This window comes from Entelurus aequoreus, linkage group LG03 (genome assembly GCF_033978785.1).
Source record: "Entelurus aequoreus isolate RoL-2023_Sb linkage group LG03, RoL_Eaeq_v1.1, whole genome shotgun sequence".
Taxonomy (NCBI): Eukaryota; Metazoa; Chordata; class Actinopteri; order Syngnathiformes; family Syngnathidae; genus Entelurus; species Entelurus aequoreus.
In genome coordinates, this window is record NC_084733.1 from 66574249 (window position 1) to 66586919 (window position 12671).

The window sequence follows — 12671 nt, forward strand, 5'->3', positions numbered from 1 at the left end:
AAAGAATGTTTATGTTTGAAAGAATGTTTATGTTTGAAAGAATGTTTATGTTTGAAAGAATGTTCATTTGAAAGAATGTTAATGTTCATGTTTGAAATACTGTTTGTGTTTGAAAGAATGTTTCTGTTTGTGAGAATGTTTATGTTTACGTTTGAGAGAATGTTTATGTTTATATTTGAAAGAATGTTTATGTTTTAATGAATGTTTACGTTTGAAATAATGTTAATGTTAATGTTTGAAATAATGTTTGTTTGAAAGAATGTTTGTTTGAAATACTGTTTGTGTTTGAGAGAATATATATGTTTATATTTAAAAGAATGTTTATGTTTGAAATAGTGTTTGTTTGAAAGAATGTTTATGTTTGAAAAACTGTTCATTTGAAAGAATATTTATGTTTGAAATATTGTTTATGTTTCAAAGAATGTTTATTTTTCAAATAATGTTTATGTTTGTATTTTAAAGAATGTTTATGTGTGAAATAATGTTTGTTTGAAATAATGTCTATGTTTGAAAGAATGTTTATGTTTGAAAATCTGTTCATTTGAAATAATATTTATGTTTGAAATATTTTTTACGTTTGAAAGAATGTTTATTTTTAAAATAATGTTTATGTTTATATTTTTAAGAATGTTTATGTTTGAAATAATGTTTGTTTGAAGTAATGTCTGTTTGAAAGAATGTTTATGTGTGAAAGAATGTTTGTTTGAAAAAATGTTTGTGTATGAAATAAATTTGTTTTTGAAAGAATGTTTGTGTATGAAATAAATTTGTGTTTGAAAGAATGTTAATGTTTTTGTTTAAACCAATGTTTGTTTGAAAGAATGTTTATTTTTGAAAATGTTTGAATGTTTATGTTTGAAAGAAGGTTAATGTTTATGTTTGAAAGAATTTTAATGTATGAAATAATGTTTATGTTTGAAAGAATGTTAATGTTTGTTTGAAAGAGTTTTTATATTTGAAAGAATGTTTATGTTTGAAAGAATGTTTGTTTGAAATAATGTTTGTTTGAAAGAATGTTTGTTTATTTTTTTAATAATGTTTATGTTTGAAATAATGTTTATGTTTGAAAGAATGTTTGTTTGAAGGAATGTTTGTTTATTTTTTAAATAATGTTTGTTTGAAAGAATGCTTTTGAAAAAAATTTTGTTTGTAAAAAAGTTAATGTTTGAAAGAATGTTTATGTTTGAAAGAATGTTTATGTTTGAAAGAATGTTTATGTTTGAAATAATGTCTGTTTGAAATATTTTTGTTTAAAAGAATCTTTATTTGAAATAATCTTTGTTTGAAATAATCTTTGTTTATGTTTGAAATAATGTTTGTTTGAAAGCCTGTTTTTTTTAAAATAATCTTTGTTTGAAAAAGTTTGTTTTAAATAATATTTATGTTTAGAATAATATTTATGTTTGAAATATTGTTAATGTTTGTTTGAAAGATAATGTTTGAAATAATGTTTGTTTGAAATAATGTTTATGTTTGAAAGAATGTTTGTTTGAAACAATGTTTATGTTTGAAAGAATGTTAATGTTTTTTTGAAAGAATGTTAATGTTTATGTTTGAAACATTGTTAATGTTTGTTTGAAAGAATGTTTATGTTTGAAAGAATGTTAATGTTTGTTTGAATGAATGTTTGTTTGAAAATATGTTTGTTTGAAACAATGTTTATGTTTGAGATAATGTTTGTTTATATTTGAAATAATGTTTGTTTGAAAGTATGCTTATGTTTGAAATAATGTTAATGTTTGAAAGCATGTTTATGATTGAAAGCATGTTAATGTTTGAAAGTATGTTTGTTTGAAAGAATGTTCATGTTTGAAACAGTGTTTGTTTGAAAGAATGTTTATGTTTGAAAGAATGTTTATGTTCGAAATATTTTTTACTTGAAATAATGTTTGTTTGAAAGAATGTTTGTTTGAAATAATATTTTTTTGAAAGAAAGCTAATGTTTATGTTTTAAAGAATGTTTGTTTGAAAGAATGTTTATATTTTAAAGAATGTTTATGGTTGAAAGAACGTTTATATTTGAAATAATGTTCATGTTTGAAAAAATGTTTATGTTTGAAATAATGTTAATGTTTATGTTTAAAAGAATGTTAATGTTTATGTTTGAAAGAATATTTATATTCGAAAGAATGTTTATGTTTTGTTAGATTCTGGTGTTAACCCATAAGCTCATCACAGAACTCCTGAATTAGATCCAGCTCTCCGTTCAAAGGGTCCCGTCCTCTCGGCGCAGTCGAGTCTTACCCGGCTGCTCCACCAATGAGGCTCTACTCAGCTGGATGGCGAGGCAATTCGCCTAGCTCTCACTACCCGTCTTTGGTTCAGCGTCTGCCCTGCTTTCTTTTGAGGTCGACTCGGCTGAGAAGCCTTTCTTGTTAAAGCCGAGCCGAGCCCCAGACCCCGCTGTTTTAGATAGCTTGCCTTTAATGAATCTTGGCTCTTGTTACTGGCTAGGTTAGATTTGAGGGCTAGGAGTGGAAAGCCCTACATGACATATGTTCAAGTGAAAATTTACTTAGAACAACCTTTCAGAGCTAGTGTTTTTACACACATGATTCGTAAAATTTTACGTCATGAACGTATTGGCTCTATGAATGATACAATCTTTAAATATAATTTTTATAAAAGTCTTTATTGCAGGCTCAATTTAGCATAAGAAAGCACAGCGTCAATAATCAATCACATAAAAATGCATAAAATTGTTAAATAATCAAGTTTCGAAATCATTCTAAATTTGGTTTCAGTCCTTTTCTTACTGTGCTGGATTCTCTGGGGAATTGCCTAAAGTATCTCTTTGTTTGGAGTGAGCTGGGTGAGTCGGGGGATCAAGGCGACCACACCCAAACTCTGGCTGCTCCGCAGAAGAGGAAGCCCGGGGGATCAGCGACTGCCAAGGGCCAGGGAAGTCCACTGGTATTACCGTTGACAAGTCCTGTGATGTCCTTGACGGCAACTGTGAGGAGGTGCCACTCCGCCTCACCGGCCAGGCTGGTTCGGCCGGACGCTCCTTTCAACACCGGGAGAGTAGTCGCCGCTGAGTCACTCCAGTAGATCGTAATTCAAACTCTTGTCCTCAGAGTGTAGAATCCAAATCCTTTCTCCTGCTGCTCAATAGCAGGGGGAACCAGATGAAAAAGAGAGTCTCTTTCGCCAGATTAGTCCTTGGATTTTTGGTGAAATTGTCCAAGCAAGGGAGAGGTCTCTTTGTCTTCTATCCGATGGCGTGGTCCAAGCACGAATCCCATTTCTTGTCTGGGTCTATGCCTTTTTAAACCCTGCTCTGCTTGGGCTGGCCCTAGCAAGTCAGGGTGCAACTCCTAATTTGGTAACATTTGTTAGACACGGGTCCTTATTGGTTACGTCAGTTCAATCAAGCAATCAATCAAAGTTTATTTATATAGCCCTTACTCACAAGTGTCTCAAAGGGCTGCATAAGCCACAACGACATCCTCGGCTCAGATCCCACATCAGGGCAAGAAAAAACTCAACCCAATGGGATACAATGAGAAACCTTGAAGGGGACCGCAGATGTGGGGACCCCCCCTGAGCGACCGTTGCAATGGATGTCGAGTGGATCTAGTTAATAGTGTGAGGGTCCAGTCCATAGTAGGACCAGCAGGGGATCATCTTGAGTGGAGACATGTCAACAACGCAGAGACGTCCCCAACTGATGCACAGATGAGTGGTCCACCCCGGGTCCCGACTTTGAAGAGCTAGCGCGTCATCAGTGGTCACTTAATAACCTCTCCACGCAGGAGAGGTTGGCAGAGCAGAAAAGAGACGGCAGATCAACTGGTCTAAAAGGGGGGTCTATTTAAAAGCTAGCGTATACAAATGAGTTTTAAAATGGGACTTAAATGCTTCTACTGAGGTAGCATTTCTAACTGTTATCGGTAGGACATTCTAGAGTACTGGAGCCCGAATAGAAAACGCTCTATAGCACGCAGACTTTTTTTGGGCTCTGGGAATCACTAATAAGCCGTAGTTCTTAGAAGGCAGATTTCTTGCCGGGACATATGGTACAATACAATCAGCAAGATGGGGTGGAGCTAGACCATTTAGTATTTTATACGTAAGTAGTAAAGAATCAGAATCAGAATCAGCTTTATTGTCATTACGCAGGGTAACGAGATTGAGGCCATTCCATACAGTGTGATGTGTGCATGCAAAAAAACAATGTGTAATTATATAAAAATATAAAAAATATAGAAGTGCAAAGAAAGGTGTGGAAGAGAACAATATACTGTATATACATAGTCCCTCATTATTGCAAATGTACACCCTATACACTCTGTACAAATGTACACTCTATACAGTGGGTGAAATGAATATATACATGAATATCTATATGAATAAAACAGGGTGGTTGGTGGAATGGGTTATTGCACTGAAGAGAAGGCAGTTATGAGGGTCAATGGGGCAGTCCGTTCAGAGTGGTTATGGCCCTGGGGAAGAAGCTGTTCTTTAGCCTGTTTGTCTTGGTTTTAATGCACCTGTAGCGCTTCCCAGAGGGCAGCAGGTGGAACAGGTCAGAGCCAGGGTGGGTGCTGTCCTTGATGATGGCACTGGCTCTGTTGAGGCAGCGGGAGGTGTAGATGTCCATCAGAGAGGGGAGAGGGCGGCTGATGATCTTCTGAGCTGTCTTGACCACTCTTTGCAGCCTCTCCCTGTCTTCTGCAGTGCAGCTGCCCTACCATACAGTAATACAGTAGGTCAGCAGGCTCTCGATGGACGAGCGGTAGAAGGTCAGCAGCAGGTCAGGCTTCAGGTTGTACTTCCGGAGGACTCTCAGGAAGTGTAGCCGCTGCTGAGCCTTCTTGATGATTGATGTGGTGTTGACTGTCCAGGAAAAGTCGTTAGAGATGTAGACTCCAAGGTACCTGAAGGTGTGGACCCTCTCCACACGCTCGCCGTTGATGTAGAGGGGGGCAGGGTCGGTGCTGCTCCTCCTGAAGTCGACGATGATCTCTCTGGTCTTGCTGGTGTTGAGAGCGAGGTTGTTCTCCGAAGACCAGGCCGTCAGCTTCAGGACCTCCTCCCTGTAGGCAGCCTCATCACCCCTGGAGATGAGCCCGACCACTGTGGTATCGTCAGCAAACTTGACGGTAAGGTTGTCACTGTGGGCTGGACTACAGTCATGGGTGTAGAGGCAGTAAAGGAGGGGGCTCAGCACACAGCCCTGTGGAGAGCCGATGCTCAGCGTGCGGGAGGATGAGAGGTGGGGGCCAAGTCTCACATTCTGGGGTCGGTCCGTTAGGAAGTCCCTTATCCAGGCGTTTGTGAGAGGGGGGAGGCCAAGAGTGTCCAATTTATTGCAGAGTCTGTCCGGGATTATTGTATTGAAGGCAGAACTATAATCCACAAAGACCATCCGGACGTAGCTCTGCTGCTGCTCCAGGTGGTTCAGAGCAGAGTGGAGAGCAACAGCGATGGCGTCCTCTGTGGATCTGTTCGCCCGGTATGCGAACTGGTGGGGGTCGAAGTCTGGAGGGATATGGTCCTTGATGTGCTGGAGAACCAGTCTCTCGAAGCACTTCATGATTACCGGAGTGGTCGGTAATCATTCAGGCTGGTGATTTGGAGACTTCTTCGGCACCGGGATTATTGTAGATGACTTCAGGCTGGATGGGATGACTGCCTGAGCCAGGGAGAGGTTGAAGATCCTGGTGGGGGGGAGCGAGCTGGTGGGCGCACGCCCTGAGCACCTTTCCAGGTACTCCGTCTGGTCCGGCAGTCTTCCTGGGGTTCACAGCCAGGAGCACTCGTCTGACACTGTGCTCCTGTACAGTGAGTGGAGTGGTGCCGGAGCCCGGTGGGGGCGGGGGCTGGAGCAGATGAGTGTCGCTGGGGGGTTTCGAAACGGGCAAAGAAACCGTTAAGCTCCTCTGCCAGTGTCACACTCTGATCCGCAGTTGTCACATCGCAGCCTCTGAAGTTCGTGATGTCATGAATGCCCCGCCACACCTCCCGTGAGTTACTGCTGGACAGATGGGACTCTATGCACCTCCTGTGGTCCACCTTTGCTTTTTTAATCCCTCTCTTCAGGTCGGCTCTAGCAGCACTGTACAGTGCCCTGTCCCCTGACCTGAAGGCTGCGTCGCGGGCCCTGAGGAGTGTGCGGACCTGGCTGGTCATCCAGGGTTTGTTGTTGGGGTAAACCCAGATGGTTTTTTCCACAGTCACATTCCCGATGCAGAACTGTATGTAGTCCAGCACCGTTCCTGTGGCTGTCTCCAGCTCCTGTTGTTGGAAGAGGTCCCAGTCTTTGTGTTGGAAGCAGTCCTGGAGTTTGGGGAGTGTATCGTCAGGCCAGGTCATAACAGTCTTGGTGATGGGCCTGGCCTGGCGTCTGATGGGGGTGTAGGTAGGAGAGAGCAGGAGGGCAGGAGGGAAAGTCGCATCTTAAGTGCACAGGAAGCCAGTGCAGGTGGGCCAGTATAGGCGTAACATGATCAAACTTTCTTGTTGTCAAAAGTCTAGCAGCCGCCTTTTGTACCAACTGTAATCTTTTATAGCTAGACATAGGGAGGCCCGAAAATAACACGTTACAGTAATCGAGACGAGACGTAACGAATGCATGAATAATGATCTCAGTGTCGCTGGTGGACAAAATGGAACACATTTTAGCGGTATTACGGAGAGGAAAGAAGGCTGTTTTAGTAGCACTCTTATCAATGTGTGACTCAAATGAGAGAGTTGGGTCGAAGATAACACCCAGATTCTTTACCAAGTTGCCTTGTGTAATTGTTTGGTTGTCAAATGTTAAGGTGGTATTATTAAATAGGTGTCGGTGTCTAGCAGGACCGATAATCAGCATTTCCGTTTTCTTAGCGATGAGTTGCAAAAAGTTAGTGGACATTCATTGTTTAATTTCATTCAGACACGCCTCCAGGTGACTACAATCTGGCGTGTAGGTCAGCTTTAGGGGCATGTAGAGTTGGGTGTCATCAGCATAACAGTGAAAGCTAACACCGTATTTGCGTATGATGTCACCTAGCGGCAGCATGTAGATGCTGAAGAGTAGAGGGCCAAGAACTGAACCCTGTGGAACTTCGCACGTTACCTAACATACTCCGAGATCACATTGTTATGGGAAATGCACTGCATCCTGTCAGTAAGATAGGAGTTAAACCAAGAAAAGGCTAAGTCTGACATACCAATACGTGTTTTGATACGTTCTAATAAAAATTATGATTGACGGTTTCGAAAGCAGCGCTAAGATCAAGAAGCAGCATCATGGATGATGCATCAGCATCCATAGTTAGCCATTAGATTATTAGTCATTTTTGCGAGGGCTGTCTCCGTAGAGTGATTTGCCCTGAAACTGGACTGAAAAGGTTCACAGAGATTGTTAGATGCGAGGTGATCCATTTAGCTGCTGGGCAACAATTTTTTCGAGGATTATCGAGATAAAAGGGAAGGTGGGACACCGGCCGGTAGTTTACCATGATGTCAGGATCGAGGTTAGGTCTTTTGAGCAAAGGATGAATAACCGCTTTTTTAAATGCGAGGGGAACAGTGCCAGAGAAAAATTATACGTTTATATTATTTAGCACTGATGGTTCTAATATTACAATTAGCTCCTTGATAAGTTTCCTAGGAAGTGAGTCAAGTAAACATGTTGTTTGTTTTGTCCCATTTACACGCCGCAGGAGTTCCTCTGTTATTTCATCAAAAAGAGAGAGACTATTTTGGAGGGCAATATCTGTCGTACATACATTTGTATCTGTGTTAATAGAACCCAGTTGTAACTGGGACGCGTTGTCTTTTATCTCCATTCTAATGAGTTCAAATTTCTCATTAAAGAAATTCATAAAGTCATCTGCCGAGTGGGTGTAGCTACTGGGAGGAGTCCCTTGTTGGGTTAGCGATGCTACTGTACTGAACAAATATTTAGGATCGTTTTTATTGAGGTGGATGAGATTTAAGTAGTAATTAGCTTTAGCTAAGGTAAGCATGCGTTTATAAGTTATTAAACTATCACTCCATGCTTGATGGAAAACCTCAAGTTTAGTCGCACGCCAGCTTCTGATGACTCCCTGTTACCGGATGACCGCACTCCTGGCATCTCGCTGTTTTGGGTTGTATTTGTTGTCTCGAGCCACCGTCTCCCTCAAGCCACTCACAGTGCCTTGAGTCAGGGAGAGGTGTTGGGCGTTCCTCAGGCTCCTCACGGCGTCGGTTGGCACTGATCCACTTAATTAGAGTCAATACACAATTCACATGCGATCCTCCAATAACCGGGTCATCTCACACGAGCAGTGATCCTCCTGGATCCCTGCAGGTTCTTCTTTTTTCAGGCTCAATGCTTCTCTACGTCAAGTCCCACGCTGGGCACCACGTGTTAGATTCCGGTGTTAACCCATAAGCTCATCACAGAACTCATGAATTAGATCCAGCTCTCCGTTCAAAGGTTCTCGTCCTCCCGGCGCTGGTTCGGCCAGACGCTCCTTTCAACATTGGGAGAGTAGTTGCCGCTGAGTCACTCCAGTAGATCATAATTCAAACTCTTGTCCTGTGTAGTGTAGAATCAAAATCATTTCTCCTGCTGCTCAATAGCAGGGGGAACCAGATGAAATGAGTCTCTTTCGCTAGATTAGTGTTTCTTGGATTTTTGGAGAAATTGTCCAAGCAAGGGAGAAGTCTCTTTGTCTTCCATCCAATGGAGTGGTCCAAACACAAATCCCATTTCTTGTCTGGGTCTATGCATTTTTAAACCCTGCTCTGATGGGCTGGCCCTAGCAAGTCAGGGTGCAACTCCTAATTGGGTAACATTTGTTAGACATAGGTCCTTATTAGTTACTTCAGTTAGACACAGCTCCTTTGTTCCTTTTTTAGCAACCCTCTATTTTTGCACTAAACATCTAATGGGGAATTTCCATGTTCCTCTTCTTGGCAACCATCTGTGCAGCTGCATATCCGGTACTTCTCTTTTCCACAAAAACATCCTGATTTTGGTCACTTTGAATACTGCAGATATGGTCCCTGTGGTTATGTATATGGCCTATGCTGGTGGGGTGAGGGTTTCAACTCTCTTGACAGTTTGAAGGAATGTTTATGTTTGAAAACAATGTTTATATTTGTAATAATGGTTATGTTTGAAACAATGTTTATGTTTGAAACAATGTTTATATTTGAAATAATGCTTGTTTGAAAGAATGTTTATATTTGAAAGAATGTTTATGTTTAAAAGGATGTTTATGTTTGAAATAATGTTTGTTTGAAAGAATGTTTATGTTTGAAATAATGTTTGTTTGAAATAATGTTTATGTTCTTTAAAGAATGTTAATGTTTGTTTGAAATAATGTTAATGTTTATGTTTGAAGCAATGTAAATGTTTGTTTGAAAGAATGTTATTGTTTTTTGAAAGAATGTTAATGTTTGTTTCAAACAATGTAAATGTTTGTTTGAAAGAATGTTAATGTTTGTTTGAAAGAATGTTTTTTTGAAAGAATGTTTGTTTGAAATAATGTTTGTTCGAAAAATGTTTTGTTTGAAAGAAAGTTTGTTTTGAAAGAATGTTTATGTTTATGTTTGAAAGAATGTTAATGTTTGTTTGAAAGAATGTTTATATGTATGTTTGAAAGAATATTAATGTTTGTTTGAAAGAATGTTTATATTTGAAAGAATGTTTATATTTGAAAGAATGTTTATGTTTGAAACAATGTTTATGTTTGAAACAATGTTTGTTTAAAACAATGTTTGTTTGAAAGAATGTTTATTTTAGAAAACATTTCAATGTTTATGTTTGAAAGAAGGTTAATGTTTATATTTGAAAGAATGTTTGTTTGAAAGAATGTTTGTTTGAAAAATGTTAATGTTTGTGTTTGAAATAATGTTTATTTTTGAAAGAATGTTTATATTTGTTTATTTTTAAAAGAATGTTAATGTGTATGTTTAAAAGAACGTTAGTTTTTGAAAGAATGTTTATATTTGAAAGAATGTTTACGTTTGAAAGAATGTTTATGTTTAAAATAATGTTTGTTTGAAAGAATGTTAATGTCTGTGTTTGAAAGAATGTTTATATTTGAAGGAATGTTTATGTTTGAAACAATGTTTATGTTTGAAACAATGTTTGTTTGTAATAATAGTTATGTTTGAAAGAATGTTTATGTTTGAAAGAATGTTTATGTTTGAGACAATGTTTATATTTGAAATAATGCTTGTTTGAAATAATGTTTATATTTGAAATAATGTTTTTTGAAAAAATGTTTGTTTGAAAGAATGTTTATGTTTGAAAGAATGTTTGTTTGAAAGAATGTTAATGTTTGTGTTTGAAAGAATGTTTATATTTGAAGGAATGTTTATGTTAGAAACAATGTTTATGTTTGTAATAATGGTTATGTTTGAAAGTATGTTTGTTTGAAAGAATGTTTATATTTGAAAGAATGTTTTTGAAAAAATGTTTGTTTGAAAGAATGTTTATGTTTGAATGAATGTTTGTTGTAAATAACTTTTATATTTGAAAGAATGTTTGTTTAAAAGGATGTTTGTGTTTGAAATAATGTTTGTTCGAAAGAATGTTTATGTTTGAAAGAATGTTTATGTTGGAAAGAATGTTTGTTTGAAATAATGTTTGTTTGAAAGAAAGTTTGTTCTTTAAAGAATGTTAAGGTTTATGTTTGAAAGAATGTTTATGTTTGAAACAATGTAAATATTTATGATTGAAAGAATGTTTAAGTTTGAAAGACGGTTAATGTTTGTTTGAAAGAATGTTAATGTTTATGTTTAAAACAATGTAAATGTTTATGTTTGAAAGAATGTTAATGTCTGTGTTTGAAAGAATGTTTATATTTGAAGGAATGTTTATGTTTGAAACAATGTTTATGTTTGAAACAATGTTTGTTTGTAATAATAGTTATGTTTGAAAGAATGTTTATGTTTGAAAGAATGTTTATGTTTGAGACAATGTTTATATTTGAAATAATGCTTGTTTGAAATAATGTTTATATTTGAAATAATGTTTTTTGAAAAAATGTTTGTTTGAAAGAATGTTTATGTTTGAAAGAATGTTTGTTTGAAAGAATGTTAATGTTTGTGTTTGAAAGAATGTTTATATTTGAAGGAATGTTTATGTTTGAAACAATGTTTATGTTTGTAATAATGGTTATGTTAGAAAGTATGTTTGTTTGAAAGAATGTTTATATTTGAAAGAATGTTTTTGAAAAAATGTTTGTTTGAAAGAATGTTTATGTTTGAATGAATGTTTGTTGTAAATAACTTTTATATTTGAAAGAATGTTTGTTTAAAAGGATGTTTGTGTTTGAAATAATGTTTGTTCGAAAGAATGTTTATGTCTGAAAGAATGTTTATGTTTGAAAGAATGTTTGTTTGAAATAATGTTTGTTTGAAAGAAAGTTTGTTCTTTAAAGAATGTTAAGGTTTATGTTTGAAAGAATGTTTATGTTTGAAACAATGTAAATATTTATGATTGAAAGAATGTTTAAGTTTGAAAGACGGTTAATGTTTGTTTGAAAGAATGTTAATGTTTATGTTTAAAACAATGTAAATGTTTATGTTTGAAAGAATGTTATTGTTTGTTTGAAAGAATGTTAATGTTTATGTTTCAAACAATGTAAATGTTTGCTTGAAAGAATGTTTGTTTGAAAGACTGTTAATGTTTGTTTGAAAGAATCTTAATGTTTGAAAGAATGTTTGTTTGCATTAATGTTTGTTTGAAAGAATGTTTATGTGTGAAAGAATGTTTGTTTGAAAGAATGTTTATGTTTGAAAGAATGTTTGTTTGAAAGAATGTTAATGTTTATGTTTGAAAGAATGTTAATGTTTATGTTTGAAAGAATGTTAATGTTTATGTTTGAAATAATGTTAATGTTTGTATTTGAAATAATGTTAATGTTTATGTTTGAAAGAATGTTTATGTTTGAAAGAATGTTTATTTTTGAAACAATGTTTATGTTTGAAACAATATTTATGTTTGAAAGAATGTTTATTTTTGAAACAATGTTTATGTTTGAAACAATGTTTGTTTAAAACAATGTTTGTTTGAAAGAATGTTTATTTTAGAAAAAAAAAAAAGTTTGAAAGAATGATAATGTATGCAATAATGTTTATATTTGAAGGAATGTTTGTGTTTGAAAGAATGTTAATGTTTATGTTTTAAAGTAATTTTATGTTTAAAATAATGTTTATGTTTGAAGGAATGTTAATGTTTGTTTGAAAGAATGTTTATATTTGAAATAATGTTTATATTTGAAATAATGTTTGTTTGAAAGAATGTCTATGTGTGAAAGAATGTTAATGTTTGTGTTTGAAAGAATGTTTATATTTGAAAGAATGTTTATATTTGTTTATTTTTGAAAGAATGTTAATATGTATGTTCAAAAGAACATTAGTGTTTGAAAGAATGTTTATATTTGAAAGAATGTTTATGTTGAAAGAAGGTTAATGTTTGAAAGAATGTTTGTATTTGAAAGAATGTTTGTTTGAAACAATGTTTGTTTGAAACAATGTTAATGTTTTTGTTTAAACCAAAGTTTGATTGAAAGAATGTTCATATTTGAAAGAATGTTAATGTATATGTTCAAAAGAACGTTAGTGTTTGAAATAATTTTTGTTTGAAAGAATGTTTATGTTTCAAAGAATGTTTGTTTGAAAGAATGTTAATGTTTGTGTTTGAAAGAATGTTTATGTTTGAAAGAATGTTTATGTTT

The 12671-nt window shown here is 35.6% G+C and overlaps 1 protein-coding gene across 5 annotated transcripts in view; it reads left to right on the forward strand.

Moving 5' to 3' along the window:
* mipol1 (mirror-image polydactyly 1) overlaps positions 1-12671 on the forward strand; it is a 123261-nt gene that overhangs the window by 90809 nt on the left and 19781 nt on the right. The window lies entirely within an intron of this gene.